The sequence below is a fragment of the Arachis ipaensis genome, chromosome B5 (genome assembly GCF_059453495.1).
Source record: "Arachis ipaensis isolate K30076 ecotype BB chromosome B5, ASM5945349v1, whole genome shotgun sequence".
Classification (NCBI taxonomy): domain Eukaryota; kingdom Viridiplantae; phylum Streptophyta; class Magnoliopsida; order Fabales; family Fabaceae; genus Arachis; species Arachis ipaensis.
The window spans coordinates 29,115,301-29,132,206 of record NC_142440.1 but is presented as its reverse complement, the minus strand read 5'-3'; the positions used below and the strand labels follow the sequence as shown (position 1 = coordinate 29,132,206).

The window sequence follows — 16,906 nt, the reverse complement described above, 5'->3', positions numbered from 1 at the left end:
TCTTCGTACATCTCAATTGTAATATTGTCACGTCATTGCGTCCACTCATTTGTATTTTCAACCACATCAATCAACTCGACTGATGCTTCCTCTCCAACAAGATAAAATTCATCTAAGAAGCAAGTTTGCTCGTCCGAATCTGTATCCATATTCATCTAAATAAAATTTTATAATAAACAAGCAATTATAATCTGAATCCTCCATTCCTTTCTATCAAAATATTTATCTCAGTCAAAATAAGCATAAATAATCATTTTTAGTCTACTGATATTAAAATTTATATTTGGACATATTGAATTATATTGAACTAATTATCAAAATAAAACATAAGATTAAATGAATACTGAACACCATAAACACTCACTTCGGTACTTATCAAGGGCTAGAAAATGTCTCTCCTGAAAAAAAAAAGGAGTGATAGGAGGCCAGCAATTTTTGTGATTTGTAGCCATCAAATAACTATCAATGATGATTTTAATGGTGTGAGATTGGTGTGAGATTTCATCTAATGACTCACTTTTTTTTATGGTTACATACTGGCCAAAATTTAAAAAAGTTGCTGACCCCTAGATTTTTCCGAAAAAAATAGCATCCTTATTCCTTAAAACAAGACACTAATGTTTCAATCATGTATTCTCAGAAAATCAAGCTTCAACTCAGTTTAAAACCAAGTGTTAGAAATTTTTAGTGTGAATTGTGAACAAAAAATGGCTCTCATTAAAAAAATTCCTAAATCCTTAAAACAAGACACTAATATTTTTAAAATAAAATACAATGAAACATCAATTATGAAAGGAAGTAATATAGTATGTGTAGCAAGCATTTTGATGAATTATTCCTAGTAGCAGCAAAGCACATCAAAACAAATTTATCCTGTATCAACAATGAAATAAATTTGGATCATCACTACATTTTAAATTCATTTTCATAATTACATCTCACTATTTGGTAATAAATTGATATCATTTTGAAGTTATAACAAATCCAAAATGAGGAACACACTGAAAAATAGAATAAATCACAAAGTTAAATACAAAGAACACACTCTACATATAAATAATTAAATAAACTGATAGTAAAAATTAGGAACAAGATAAACTTGAATAGAGAAACAGAATTTTTCAAATACAAATTCATATAACTGCATACAAATTCAGGTAAAACAACAATAAAAACAAAAATAGCTGCGAAAGAGCACCCGTATACTTGAGGAGAAGAGAACCCATTAACGACAACACAACGTGAGCAGAGAAGAGAAGAAAAAATAAGCTAATAGAGTGTTTCCAATCATGAAAGTTTCATTATTGCTGAAAGTAGCTTCCTCAGATGGGAATTCCATCCATAATGATTAATGAACACATAACAAGAACCCTTCCTACTGCCATCATTGCCAAACAACTCAGACACAGTTGTCATTGCTGGCTTGTTGCCGAATCCCATCATCATCACCATCGATCTTCTCGGCAGTCTCATACGATGGCACTATAACACCGTTCTTGTCCTCGTCTGAAGCTTCTCCACGAGTTATAAATCGGTGATGATGATGCATGTGATGTATTTGCAGAAGAATTTAAAATTTAAAAAATAGGTACAAGCTTTGAATACACTTGCTTTTTTTAATTCAAAATTTAAATTGAAAATTTCATGTTCACAAAAAAAGAAAGTAAATGCGAATAAAATAAAATGCAAAGTAATTTTTTTAGAAAACGACCAATTAGGCGAAGGGGATGCTCCCATAAAGATGTATAAAACGTCTTTTTTTAAAGATAATTTTTAATAATTAAAATTTAACATATATAATCACTTAAATTGTGTTATTTTTGTCAAAATTAGGTTAGACAAATTAATTTGACTGAAAAAATAGTGAATCAAATTTTGAATCGGTCTAAATTAATATTATTTTTTTATTAAAAAAAGACTACAATATCCCTATTATATAAAATGACTAAAATACTCTTATTATATATATTAATTTTGAAAATCCTAAATTCTAGTCATATATATATATATAATAAGAATATTTAGTTGTGTTTTATAATAGGGATATTGTAGTAATTTTTTATAAAAAATATTAATTTATATCAGTTCAAAATTTAATTTATTAATTTTTTTGTTAAACTGATTTATCCGATCTAATTTTAATAAAAATAATATAATTTAATTGATTATATGTATTAAATTTTAATTTTAAAAAAATATCTTTTAAAAAAGATGTTTTTGACATCTTTATTTAAGTGGCTCTTTAGACGCTTTGCATGCAAATTCCAACTTTTCATTATCGACGCAAAAAAACCAAAAAAAAAGGGAGATAACACTAAAATTTGAATATAGAGAAGGATGATTTATAGTAATGATGAGAAAAAATTAAATAGGATTGGAGAGTCAAAAAAATTGCAAAGTAAACATATTAGAAGGGAGAGAATGAAAAAGAATTTATTGAATAAATAATAGAAGAAAAACTCAAATACTGAACAAGGATATGTAAGTTAACGTCAAGTATGTATGACTCTATGCATGGCGTAATGTGAATGCCATACATGACATACATAAACAATGATACCATATTTGAAAAGCAAAGATACATTGGAATTTTACTATGCGCAGAACCTTCTTTTAGAATTGTAATATAGAATATAGAATATAGATATAGATATAGATTCAATGTTTGTCTTTTATACATAAATTGCAACAGGCTAGTGGGGGATTTTAGTACAATTTAAAAATCTACTCTATCTTACAATAAGTTAGGTAAAAACAATATTAAATTTGTTAATAAATTATGATAGGGTACTATGATTTACATGTTAAAATATAGTACCATATTTATAGTAAATCGTAATAGATTAGTACGATTTATACAAAAGTAACGTTTACCCCTTTGAAAGAATGATTTATGTAAATAATAAAAAAATAATTCAAATAAATCAACCAGCTAATATTACGGATATCACCTAAAATAAAAAATGTAACATGAATCACCTCAATTATATTTCTATACAAATCAAAATAGATAGATTAGATTTAGCTCTTTATATAAATCGAAATAGTCTGGTTCGATTTATATATTTGTATATTGTCAAAATAAATTTAATTAGGGTGTTTCGATTTATACATGTTGAGAAAAATAATTAACATATTATATCAATAAAATTATCATAATTTATGAAATTAAGTATAAAAATTATTTTTTTAAAATATTGATACAATCTGAGTCTATCTCTACTATTATTTGAAACCATCTATTTTAAATAATTCAGTACTAATAAATATGAAAAAGTTATTAATTTAAAATTTAAAATATAAATGAGATATAATTTAATTAAAGTCGATCTAAATAGTAACAAAATATATCAATTTTTATTTTTAAATTAGTCTAAATTAAAGTATTAATATTATTTTATTATTTTCAAAATTATATTTTTATATTTATAATTTCATATATCTCGTTTACAGTATAAACAAGATAACTATGAATTTATCTCGTTATGTGTATTTTTTTAAAATTTTATTATCTCGTTTGTAAACAAGATAATGCCAAATAAAATCGTATCTTATCTCGTTTACCATGTAAAGGAAATATAAGCAATCTTAATTTGTTTACATAGTAAATAGAATATGTAAAAAAATAAAAATTGATAAATATGCTATAAATTATCTATATCCATAAATAAAATATTTATTTAAAAAAATCCTAATGAATATGTATATATAGTGTATCAATATTTGAAAGAAATAATTTTTATAATTAATTTTATAAATTATGATCATTTTGTTGATATAGTATGTGTTCCGAGGGTTACCTGAAACTGGAGGTCGATCTCGGTCGAGATCTTCTGTACTGGTCGGTGCCAATGTGTCTGGCCGGTAAGTGACGGCCGGAGCCGTCGTATCCGACTTGTTAATCTAGCTGCACTTCTGATCCTTGGTCACCGGAGGGTGGGGGGTACCTGCAAGAGACTCCGATGCTTAAGTTAGCATGGGTATTAAGCAGGTTTATTGTAGAATCAGAGTATGAGTTATACCTGTGTGTTCTAGTGTATTTATAATGGTGTAGAGTGATTTTAGATAAGATAACTTATCTTATCTTTGGGTGAGGTCAGCTTATCTTCAACGGAACCGCCCTTCTCTCTGTAGGCTTGGGTTGCCTTTGGATTGGGCTATGTCCCTTTGTTTGGGCCTACTTGGGCCTTCCTGTCGATTTGGCCGACCTCTTTTGTAAAGAGGTCGGGTAGTCTGACCTGAAGAGGTCGGTCGCTTTGCCTCCAATCATCCCAGGTCGGATAGCTCGACCCAGGGTATGAACAGTGCCCCTGCTTGAGCTCGGTCTTTTTTGTTGAGGTCGAGTCCTTGACTTTGGTCCCTCTTTAGTGAAGCCGAACTCAAGCATTTTGTCGATTCCTTTCTCTGTAGAGCCTTTTTGAATGTGAAACGTTTTTTCGCGCTTTTGCATTTAGTATTTTGACCATGGGAATATGCGCGACTTTAAATACCTTCATTAATTGGTTTTAATTGCCCGCTTCCCTTGGTTTTTATTTTGAATCTTTTGATCAAAAACGGTTTCTCTCCTTCGTGCTCTCCTTGTAACTTCTTCCTTTACTCTCTCACTTTTCTGTTTTCATCTGCCTCGTCCTGCCCTTTCTTGCGTGATAGCGTTGCTTGGCGATTCTCTGGGCGATTCTGTCTTTCTGTCTTCAGCTTCTTTTTGCCGCTTCTCTCTTTGTTCCAGGTTGGCTTTCTCTTCTCCTCTCTTCTGCGTCATTTTCTTGTCTGATTTAGGGAAAGTTTGATTTTTGTTTGGAGAAAGTTTGGATTTTTCTACTTTTACTGTGCCTGATTGTTGTGTGCTTTTGGATTTCTTCGTCTTTTGTGTGACTTTTTTCGCCTTTCCTGTCTGCTTGATGCCTTTGGAGTTTGCATGTTGCCGTCGTTTCTGCTTGCGCTTCTGATGATGGTTTTGAAATGATGATTTTGTTTGTTTCTGAAAAAAGGTTGTATCTTTGACGATTTTCCTGCTTTCGGCTTTTTTGGTGTTTGTTATGCCCTTTTGTTGGTAACACTGTAGAAAGATAGTGGCTTTTGTGTTTTTACTTCCTTTGCGTTATTTGAGACCTTCTTTTTGATGAATGTTGGGACGTAAGCTGTAGGGATTTCCTGAAACCTTGCCTTGTTTATGCCTCCAAAGGATGCCCCAGGACTTTGGTTTGAGTCTTGGGGTTTTCCTTTCCTATGTGTTTGCCTGTGTCATTTTAGTCGAGTTGTTTTGCCCCTCGTCCGAGATATTTTTTAGTAATCCAATCTTCCTTTCTTATTTGTAGGATTAGTCGGCGTCATGTCTTCTCGCAATAACATTGTAGAGGTGTCTTCCAACGTTTCTGAGGGGATGTCTAATTGGCTGGACTCCCTTGTCCTAATGTGTGTCTTTGTCGTGGATACTGAATTTTGTGTAGAACTGAGGAGGCGTCATAGGATTTGTAGTAGCAGTGACCGGGAGAGGGATTATGAACTTGTAGCTCCTGATTCTAATGAGAGGGCTTGCTTTTCTACTTTCGTCGAGGGGAGCGTCCCTTCTTCTATGCTTATGAATAATGCTTCAGCCAATTAGACGTTACTTTTCCTTTTACTGCTTTTGAAACTGACCTGTTGTGGTCATGTAACATTGCTCCATCCCAGCTTCATCCGAATTCCTAGGGTTTTATCAAAATATTTCAACTGCTTTGCCAAGAGTTAGGCATAACACCTTCTGAAACTCTTTTCCTTTATCTTTTCATCTCGGCCAAGCCCGGAGGTTCCTCCAAAAAGAAAGCTTCCTAGGTTTCTTTCAGATTGGCCCAGGGGCATAAAGTTTTTGCCATGTATGATGAGTCGTTTAAAGATTTTAAGAACTATTTCTTCCGAGTCCGTGCCGTTGAGGGGGTCTGCCCCTTTTTTCTTGATGAAAATGACGAGCCTGCTTTTCCTCTAGAGTGGAAAAAGAATGTGAGAGTGCCACGTTATACATGGGAGATGCTTAATGAGATTGAGCGAGCCTTTGTAGTTGTTCTTGAAGATTTGTGGGGGAAACCACCCCATCTGGATACGAAAAGATTCTTAAGTGATCCATCTTTGGTTCGAACTGCTTTGGGTACTGTCCGACTTGTTTTTATACTTGCTTCTGATATTTTCTTCTCCTATGTTGTAACTTGTCTTTTGTGGTTGATTCTGTATTTTCAGAGATGTCGAAAAATAATGATTCCATGAAGGCCTACAAGAAGGCGAAGAAGGTTGCTGCTGCTCACAACATCTTGGCCAAAGCGGCCGGGGAGGGATCTTCCCAAGTGCAAGTGAAGCCGCCCATGCCGAGTTCTCCTGGGCCGAGGAAAGTGATCCCCACTCCCCGAGTTTGTCTGGCTGACCCTCCACCGACTTCTGCCTCTAGTTCTGGTGCTCCTCCCAACAAGAAGCAGAAAACAGCCGAGCCTTTCAACCTTGATGCTCCTGACTTTAATGCAATTGAATTTGTGGATCAGCAAATCGGTCCCTGTGGTGCCCTTCCTATGGACGATGTATCGCTCCTTCGCCATCTGGACTTTATAACTCGAAGCAGTGTTAGAATGGCATACATGGGGGCTGCCCTATACCGGACTTGCTCAGAATCTTCCTCTCCATGCCACCAAAGCCTTTATGGAGGAGGCTAAACAAGAGTTTGATCGGATGAAGGGCCTGAAGGAGGAGCTTGAAGTAAAGGTGGCCATGTTGGAGAAGGATCTGGAAAATGAAAAGGCAAGTTCCCTTGCTCTGGCGGCTTCTGTGCGGTTGGCCGAGGACACGGCTTTAAGGCATAAGGAGAGTTATGTCACATCCTATCGAGAGGGGATGCATTTGAAGGAGGAGTTGGAAAATGCCCGGGCTGATTACTCTGAGCTCCAAGGTCATCTCGTTGGCAGTGTGACTGCTGCTTACGAGAACCTAAAGGAGCAGGTTCGGATTATTGCTCCCGAGGCTGACCTCACTCTCTTTAGCCTGGAGAATGTCGTCAGGGATGGTAAGATTGTCCCTGATGATGAGGATGATGATGATGTTGAACCTCTCCCTATTCCTTCTACCAAGGTGTCAACTCCTACTGTTCCTCCTGCTGAGGTCGGCCCTCCTGCTTCTGATCCTGACTGCCAGATCTTAAACCGGGACGATGGTACTGTGGATGTTGTTCCTCTCCAGGCTCGCCCTCCTTCTCCTCAGACTGATGCTGTTAAAAAGTCTTCTGATCTTTAGTTTTTAGATATCTGTGTAGTTGGCCCGGCTTGTGGGCTTTTAACTCTTTATTTTGTGGTTGGTATCTTTTGATGACACTCTTTTTGGTTGCTTTTAGCAACCCATTAAAACAAAACACAACGAGTAGCTCCTAAGCTTTTGGGTTTGACCCTGAAGTTTGTTATTTTGTGTCACGCTTGTTTGTATCTGTCTTAACTCCTTGCTGCTCAGTCTCTTTGAACTGTTTTGTAGATGCATGGATCCTAGTCCATAACCGACTTCTTTATTCCGTCTTTTTCCAAATTTATTTTGTAATTGGCCGACGTCATCATGTCGATTTTTCTCAGTTATCTTTAGTAATCCATTTTTTAGTTGGACCTTGGTGGGTCTCTTTTATGGATTACTTTTTGTAACTTTGTAGCTTGGTTGGGCCGACTTCATCATGTCGGTTCTTTCTAAGCTATTTTTGTAATCCTCTTTCTTGGACCTTTGTCAGGTTTCTTTCAGGGATTACTTCTATAACTTTTTGTTGTAGGAGACCGACTTCGTTAGGTCGATCTCTTCTAAGTTATTTTTGTAATCCTCTTTCTTGGACCTTTGTCATGTCTCTTTCAGGGATTGCTTCTATAACTTTTGTTGTAGGAGACCGACTTCGTTAGGTCGATCTCTTCCAAGTTATTTTTGTAATCCTCTTTCTTGGACATTTGTCAGGTCTCTTTCAGGGATTACTTTTATAACTTGTTTGTAGGGGACCGACTTCATTAGGTCGATCTCTTCTAAGTTATTTTTGTAATCCTCTTTTTTGGACCTTTGTCAGGTCTCTTTCAGGGATTACTTCTATAACTTTGTTGTAGGAGACTGACTTCGTTAGGTCGATCTCTTCTAAGTTATTTTTGTAATCCTCTTTCTTGGACCTTTGTCAGGTCTCTTTCGGGGATTACTTTTATAACTTTTTCATTTTGGGCTGACTTTGTCATGTCGGGCCCTTCTAAGTTAAAGTAATCCTCTTTAATAGGGTTGGCCAGACCTCTTTCCAGGGTTTACTTATAACTTGGGTTGACTTGGTCGACTTCTTAACGTCGGCCAGTCTTTAAGTTATTATTTAGCAATCCATAAGACCTCGTCAGGTTCTTTTCCGGAATGCTTTCGATAACTTCTTACATTATTCTGTGTTCATCTTTGCCGATTTGTAGAAAGTGGTTGTTATCTTTAGATCATCTTTTGGGTGAATCGCGTTTTCACCTTTACCGGACGGTTATCTTTATCGTGATCGTGCAGTGAAATTGTTTTTCAGTTTCTGCCGATCTGTTGCTTTATAATCGGATGATGAATGCTTCAGATTAATGCGTCTTGAAATCTTGTAGAATATCTAAAATATATTTTATTCAAAGGAAAGTGCAAATATATACATGTGGGAATTTTTCATCCCTTTAAGTCGGATAGTGTCTAGGTCTCAACTTGGTGCCTCGTTAAAAAACCTTTTCAGGAAAAAGAGTGCATCCAATAATGAGATCTTTTACTTTTTCTAACTGTAGTACCTTCTTAGGTTGTGATAAACCCCGATTTTGTGGTTTCTCTTGTGCTTATTTTGGGGGATTTTATCAACTTTTCTCACATTTATTCAATGAAATAGCATGGATTTGCAATTCTCCCTTGATTTGTGCTTGAAAGTAAAAACATGCTTTTTAGTCCCTAAAATTGGTGATTTTAATTCACTTTAATTTCATTCGATGCCTTGATATGTTTGTTGAGTAATTTCAGGTTCAAAAGGCAAGTATTGGATGGAAGAAGTGAGGAGAAAAGTGGTGCACGAAATTGTGATGTCCAGGCTCGAACAATCCCTGGCAACGTGAGCAACTTGGTACGCGTAATCGTGATTACACTTTAATCATGTAAAATTCATGGCTCCTTCTTTCCCTGGCAATGGCGCCAAGAACATGGTGCCAATACCATGGTTCACAACTTCGATACAACTAACCAGCAAGTGCACTGGGTCGTCCAAGTAATACCTTACGTGAGTAAGGGTCGAATCCCACGGAGATTGTTGGTATGAAGCAAGCTATGGTCACCTTGTAAATCTCAGTCAGGCAGATATAAAATAGTAATGAGGTTTTCGAAATTAATTAATAAAATAGGGATAGAAATACTTATGTAAATCACTGGTGAGAATTTCAGATAAGCGAATAGAGATGCTTCTCATTCCTCTAAACCTCTGCTTTCCTGCTATCTTCATCCAATCGATCTTACTCCTTTCCATGGCTGCTTTATGCAAGGGCATCACCGTTGTCAGTGGCTACATCCCCTCCTCTCAGTGAAAAATATGCTCACATGCTCTGTCACAGCACGACTAATCATCTGTCGGTTCTCGATCATGCTGGAATAGGATTCACCCTCCTTTTGCGTCTGTCACTAACGCCCAGCACTTGCGAGTTTGAAGCTCGTCACAGTCATTCAATCATTGAATCCTACTCAGAATACCACAGACAAGGTTTAGACCTTCTGGATTCTCTTGAATGCCGCCATCATTCTAGCTTACACCACGAAGATTCCGGTTAAGAGATCTAAGAGATATTCATTCTAGCTTAATTCATGTAAAACGGAAGTGTTTGTCAGGCACGTGTTCATAGGGGAGAATGGTGATGAGCGTCACACATAATCATCACCTTCATCACGTTCTTGGGTGTGAATGGATATCTTAGAAGCGAAATAAGATGAATTGAATAGAAAACAGTAGTACTTGCATTAATCTTTGAGGAACAGCAGAGCTCCACACCTTAATCTATGGAATGTAGAAACTCTACCGTTGAAAATACATAAGTGATGGTCCAGACATGGCCGTGTGGCCAGCCCCCATGGTCTAAGAACAATGCGTTCCAAGATTGTCTAATACAATAGTAAAAGGTCCTATTTATAATAAACTAGCTTCTAGGGTTTACAGAAGTAAGTAATTGATGCATAAATCCACTTCCGGGGCCCACTTGGTGTGTGCTTGGGCTGGGCTTGAGTGTTGCACGTGTAGAGGTCCTTTCTGGAGTTGAACGCCAGCTTTTGTGCCAGTTTGGGCGTTCAACTCTGGTTTTGGCTCCTTTTCTGGCGCTGGACGCCAGATTTGGGCAGAAAGCTGGCGTTGAACGCCAGTTTACGTCATCTATTCTTGGCCAAAGTATGGACTATGTTATATTGCTGGAAAGCCCTGGATGTCTACTTTCTAACGCAATTGGAAGCGCGCCATTTCGAGTTCTGTAGCTCCAGAAAATCCACTTTGAGTGCAGGGAGGTCAGAATCCAACAGCATCAGCAGTCCTTCTTCAGCCTCTGAATCTGATTTCTGCTCAAGTCCCTCAATTTCAGCCAGAAAATACCTGAAATCATAGAAAAACACACAAACTCATAGTAAAGTCCAGAAATGTGAATTTAACATAAAAACTAATGAAAACATCCCTAAAAGTAACTAGATCCTACTAAAAACATACTAAAAACAATGTCAAAAAGCGTATAAATTATCCGCTCATCACAACACCAAACTTAAATTGTTGCTTGTCCCCAAGCAACTGAAAATCAAATTGGATAAAAAGAAGAGAATATACTATAAATTCCAAACTATCAATGAAACATAGCTGCAATCATATGAGCGGGACTTATAGCTTTTTGCCTCTTAAATAGTTTTGGCATCTCACTTTATCCATTGAGGTTCAGAATGATTGGCATCTATAGGAACTCAGAGTTCAGATAGTGTTATTGATTCTCCTAGTTCAGTATGATGATTCTTGAACACAGCTTCTTTATGAGTCTTGGCCGTGGCCCTAAGCACTTTGTTTTCCAGTATTACCACCGGATACATAAATGCCACAGACACATAATTGGGTGAACCTTTTCAGATTGTGACTCAGCTTTGCTAAAGTCCCCAATTAGAGGTGTCCAGGGTTCTTAAGCACACTCTTTTTTTTTGCTTTGGACCTTGACTTTAACCGCTCAGTCTCAAGTTTTCACTTGACACCTACACGCCACAAGCACATGGTTAGGGACAGCTTGGTTTAGCCGCTTAGACCAGGATTTTATTCCTTTAGGCCCTCCTATCCACTGATGCTCAAAGCCTTGGGATCCTTTTTATTGCCCTTGCCTTTTGGTTTTAAGGATTATTGGCTTTTTCTGCTTGCTTTTTCTTTTTCTTTCTATTTTTTTTTCGCCTATTTTTTTTTTCTGCAAGCTTTGTTCTTTGCTGCTTTTTCTTGCTTCAAGAATCATTTTTATGATTTTTCAGATTATCAAATAACATGTCTCCTAGTCATCATTCTTTCAAGAGCCAACATATTTAACATTCTTAAACAACAACTTCAAAAGACATATGCACTGTTCAAGCATACATTCAGAAAACAAGAAGCATTGTCACCACATCAATATAATTAAGCTAAGTTCAAGGATAAATTTGAAACTCATGTACTTCTTGTTCTTTTGAATTAAAACATTTTTCATTTAAGAGAGGTGATGGATTCATAGGACATTCATAACTTTAAGACAAAGTTACTAACTACTAATGATCATGTAATGAAGACACAAACACAGATAAGCACATAACATAGAAAACGAAAACAGAAGAAATAAGAACAAGGAATGAATCCACCTTAGTGATGGTGGCGTTTCCTTCTTGAGGAACCAATGATGTCCTTGAGCTCTTCTAGCTCTCTTCCTTGTCTTTGTTGCTCCTCCTTCATTGCTTTTAGATCTTCTTTGATTTCATGAAGGATGATGGAGTGCTCTTGATGTTCCACCCTTAGTTGCTTCCAATAATTGTGTAGAAGAAAATGTATCCCCTGAGGTATCTCAGGGATCTCTTTATTTGCAGTCAAATGTTCTACCACTGAGCTATAGACCCTTGATAGAAGCTTTTGTCTTTCCTTTCCTCTTTCTAGAGGTTTCTCTGGCCTTAGGTGCCATCAATGTTTATGGAAAAAACAAAAAAGCTATGCTTTTACCACACCAAACTTAGAATGTTGCTCGCCCTCGAGCAAAAAAAGAAAGAATAGAAGAATAAGAAGAAGATATGGAGGAGATGGATGGGAGTGTGTATTCGGCCATATGGGTGGGATTGGGTGGGAGAGAGATGTTGAATTTTGAAGGTAGTAGGTGTATGCATGTGAGTGGTAAATGGGAAACAGAAGGGATGATCATGAATGGAAAGAGAGATGATGAGGTAGGTGGGGATCCTGTGGGGTCCACAGATCCAGAGGTGTCAAGGCATTTACATCCCTGCACCAATTTAGGCATGTAAAATGCCCTTGCACACAACTCTGGGTGTTCAGCGCCAGGTTGGTGCCCATTTTGGGCGTTCAACGCCCATTTTGGGCGTTCAACGCCCATTTGCTGCCATTTCTGGCGTTGAACGTCAGAACCATGCTTGTTCTGGGCGTTCAGCGCCAGGATGCTGCCCATTCTGGGCGTTCAGCGCCAGAACCATGCTCTGTTCTGGCGTTTGAACGCCAGACAGATGCTCCTCCAGGGTGTGATTTTTCTTCTGCTGTTTTTGATTCCGTTTTTGATTTTTTTGTTTATTTTGTGACTCCATATGATCATGAACCTATAAAGACATATAACTAAGAAAAATATAGTTAGATAAATAAACATTGGGTTGCCTCCCAACAAGCGCTTCTTTAATGTCAATAGCTTGACAGTGGGCTCTCATGGAGCCTCACAGATGTGCAGAGCTTTGTTGAGACTCTCCAACACCAAACTTAGAGTTTGGATATGGGAGTTCAACACCAAACTTAGAGTTTGGTTGTGGCCTCCCAACACCAAACTTAGAGTTTGACTGTGGGGGCTCTGGTTGACTCTGCTTTGAGAGAAGCTTTTTCTGCTTCCTCTCCATGGTTGCAGAGGGAGATCCTTGAGTTTTAAACACAAGGGAGTCCTCATTCCATTGAAGGACTATTTCACCTCTGTCAACATCAATCACAGCTCTTGCTGTGGCCAGGAAAGGTCTTCCTAGGATGATGGATTCATCCTCTTCCTTTCCAGTATCCAGGACTATGAAATCAGCAGGGATGTAAAGGCCCTCAACCTTTACTAACACGTCCTCTATTTGTCCATAAGCCTGTTTTCTTGAACTGCCTGCCATCTCTAATGAGATTTTAGCAGCTTGCACCCCATAGATTTCCAGTTTCTCTATTACAGAGAGGGGCATGAGGTTTATTCCTGAACCAAGGTCACACAGAGCCTTAAAGATCATGGTGCCTATGGTACTGGGTATTATGAACTTTCCAGGATCCTGTCTCTTCTGAGGCAATGTCAGTTGATCCAGATCATTTAGTTCATTGATGAACAAGGGAGGTTCAACTTCCCAAGTATCAATGCCAAATAGTTTGGCATTCAACTTCATGATTGCACCAAGAAACTTGGCAGTTTGCTCTTCAGTAACATCCTCATTTTCTTTAGAAGAGGAATACTCATCAGAGCTCATGAAGGGCATAAGGAGGTTCAATGGAATTTCTATGGTCTCTAGATGAGCCTCAGAGTCCTTTGGTTCCTCAAGGGGAAGCTCCTTATTGATCACTGGACGTCCCAGGAGGTCTTCCTCCTTGGAATTCACGTCCTCCTCTCCCTCTTTGGGTTCGGCCATTTTGCTTATGTCAATGGCCTTGCACTCTCCTTTTGGATTCTCTTCTGTATTGCTTGGGAGAGTACTAGGAGGGATTTCAGTGATCCTTTTACTCAGCTGGCCCACTTGTGCTTCCAAATTTCTAATGGAAGACCTTGTTTCATTCATGAAACTGACAGTGGCCTTAGATAGATCAGAGACTAGATTTGCTAAATTAGAAGCATTTTGTTCAGAGTTCTCTGTCTGTTGCTGAGTGGATGATGGAAAAGGTTTATTATTGCTAAACCTGTTTCTTCCACCATTATTAAAGCCTTGTTGAGGCTTTTGATCCTTCCATGAGAAATTTGGATGATTTCTCCATGATGAGTTATATGTGTTTCCATAAGGTTTACCTAAATAATTTACCTCTGCTATTGCAGGGTTTTCAAGATCATAAGCTTCTTCTTTAGAAGATGCCTCTTGAGTACTGTTGGATGCAGCTTGCATTCCATGCAGACTCTGAGAGATCATATTGACTTGCTGAGTCAATATTTTATTCTGAGCCAATATGGCATTCAGAGTATCAACTTCAAGAACTCCCTTCTTCATTGGCGTCCCATTACTCCCAGGATTCCTTTCAGAAGTGTACATGAACTGGTTATTAGCAACCATGTCAATGAGTTCTTGAGCTTCTGCAGGCGTTTTCTTTAGGTGAATGGATCCACCTGCAGAATTATCCAGTGACATCTTTGATAGCTCAGATAAACCATCATAGAATATATCCAGGATGGTCCATTCTGAAAGCATGTCAGAAGGACACTTTTTGGTCAACTGTTTGTATCTTTCCCAAGCTTCATAGAGGGATTCACCTTCTTTCTGTCTGAAGGTTTGAACATCAGCTCTAAGCTTGCTCAGCTTTTGAGGAGGAAAGTACTTGGCTAAGAAAGCCGTGACCAGCTTATCCCAAGAGTTCAGGCTGTCTTTGGGTTGAGAATCCAACCATAATCTAGCTCTGTCTCTTACAGCAAAAGGGAAAAGCATGAGCCTGTAGACTTTAGGATCTACTCCATTAGTCTTAACAATATCACATATCTGCAAGAATTCAGTTAAGAACTGAAAAGGATCTTCAGATGGAAGTCCATGAAACTTGCAGTTCTGCTGCATCAGAGAAACTAATTGAGGTTTCAGCTCAAAGTTGTTTGCTCCAATGGCAGGAATGGAGATGCTTCTTCCATGTAAATTGGAATTAGGTGCAGTGAAGTCACCAAGCATCTTCCTTACATTATTATTATTTTCGGCTGCCATCTCCTCTTCCTGTTCGAAAATTTCTGAAAGGTTATCTCTGAATTGTTGTGTTTTAGCTTCTCTTAGTTTCCTTTTCAGAGTCCTTTCAGGTTCTGGATCTGCTTCCACAAGAATGTTCTTATCCTTGCTCCTACTCATATGATAAAGAAGAAGGCACAGAAAAATAATAATAATAATAGAGATCCTTTATACCACAGTATAGGGATCTCTGTGTGAGTAGAAGAAGAGGGGGAGACAAAGAATGTAATATAATGGAAGAAACACAACTGTGAGGAGGGTTGAGATGTGAGATGAGATGTTAGTGGATGAATAAATAAATAGAATGAGATGAGAGAGGGAGAATTTTCGAAAAATATTTTTGAAAAAGAGTTAGTGATTTTCGAAAATGGTTTTTGAAAAATGTTAGTATTTTTCGAAATTTTTTTTAAATCAAAAATAAAAAATAATTAGTTAATTAAAAAAAATTTTTTGAAAAAGAGGGAAGATATTTTCGAAAATTAGAGAGAGAGAGTTAGTTAGGTAGTTTTGAAAAAGTTAAGAAACAAACAAAAAGTTAGTTAGTTAGTTGAAACAAATTTTGAAAAGATAAGAAGTTAGGAGGTTAGAAAAGATATTTTGAAACCAACTTTTTGAAAAAGGCAAGATAAGAAGATATTTTTTAAAAGATATGATAGAAATTAGTTTTTGAAAAAGATTTGATTTTTAAAAACATAATTAATGACTTGATTCATAAGAAATCACAAGATATGATTCTAGAACTCAAAGTTTGAATCTTTCTTAACAAGCAAGTAACAAACTTGAAATTTTTGAATCAAAACATTAATTGTTATTGTTATTTTCGAAAATTTGGTATAAAAATAAGAAAAATATTTTTGAAAAATATTTTTGGAATTTTCGAAAATAACTAAGAATTTTGAAAAAGATTTAATTTTTGAAAAAGATTTAATTTTTGAAAAAGATTTTGAAAAAGATAAGATTTTCAAATTGAAAATTTGATTTGAAAAAGTCAACTCAAATTTTCGAATTTGATGAGAGAAAAAGGGAAAGATATTTTTTGATTTTTGAATTTTTATGATGCAAGAGAAAAACAAGAAAAATGGTGCAATGCATGAAATTTTTAGATTAAAACAATGAATGCATGCAAGAATGCTATGAATGTCAAGATGAACACCAAGAACACTATGAAGATCATGATGAACACCAAGAACATATTTTTGAAAAATTTTTAATGCAAGGAAAACATGTAAGACACCAAACTTAGAATTCTTTAATGCTTAGACACTAAGAATTCAAAAATGCATATGAAAAACAATAAAAGACACAAAACAAAAAAATCATCAAGATCAAACAAGAAGACTTACCAAGAACAACTTGAAGATCATGAAGAACACTATGAATGCATGAACTTTTCGAAAAATGCAAGATGCATATGCAATTGACACCAAACTTATAACATGACACATGACTCAAACAAGAAACACAAAAATATTTTGATTTTTATGATTTTCTAAATTTTTTTTTCGAAAATTATATGAAAAAGAAAAATTAAGGATTCCAAAATTTTTAACATGAATTCCAGGAATCTTGCATTCTTAGTCTAAAGCTTCAGTCCAGGAATTAGACATGGCTCACTAGCCAGCCAAGCTTTCAATGAAAGCTTCGGTCCAAAACACTAGACATGGCCAATGGCCAGCCAAGCTTCAGCATGTAATTCAGACATGACACGCCTGACATACTCATTCCCAAAGGAATTAGACATGGCTTTACAGCCAGCCAGGCTTCAACATGCTTCATGAAACACTAG

At 36.6% G+C, this 16,906-nt stretch overlaps 1 non-coding gene across 1 annotated transcript; it reads left to right on the top strand.

Annotated features, from left to right (window-relative positions):
• Positions 1 to 14,598: 14,598 nt before the first annotated feature.
• On the top strand, positions 14,599 to 14,706 carry LOC148563716 (small nucleolar RNA R71). Its single transcript, XR_015884152.1, has one exon. It is a non-coding gene; the product is annotated as a small nucleolar RNA R71 (small nucleolar RNA).
• The last annotated feature ends 2,200 nt before the right edge of the window (positions 14,707 to 16,906 follow it).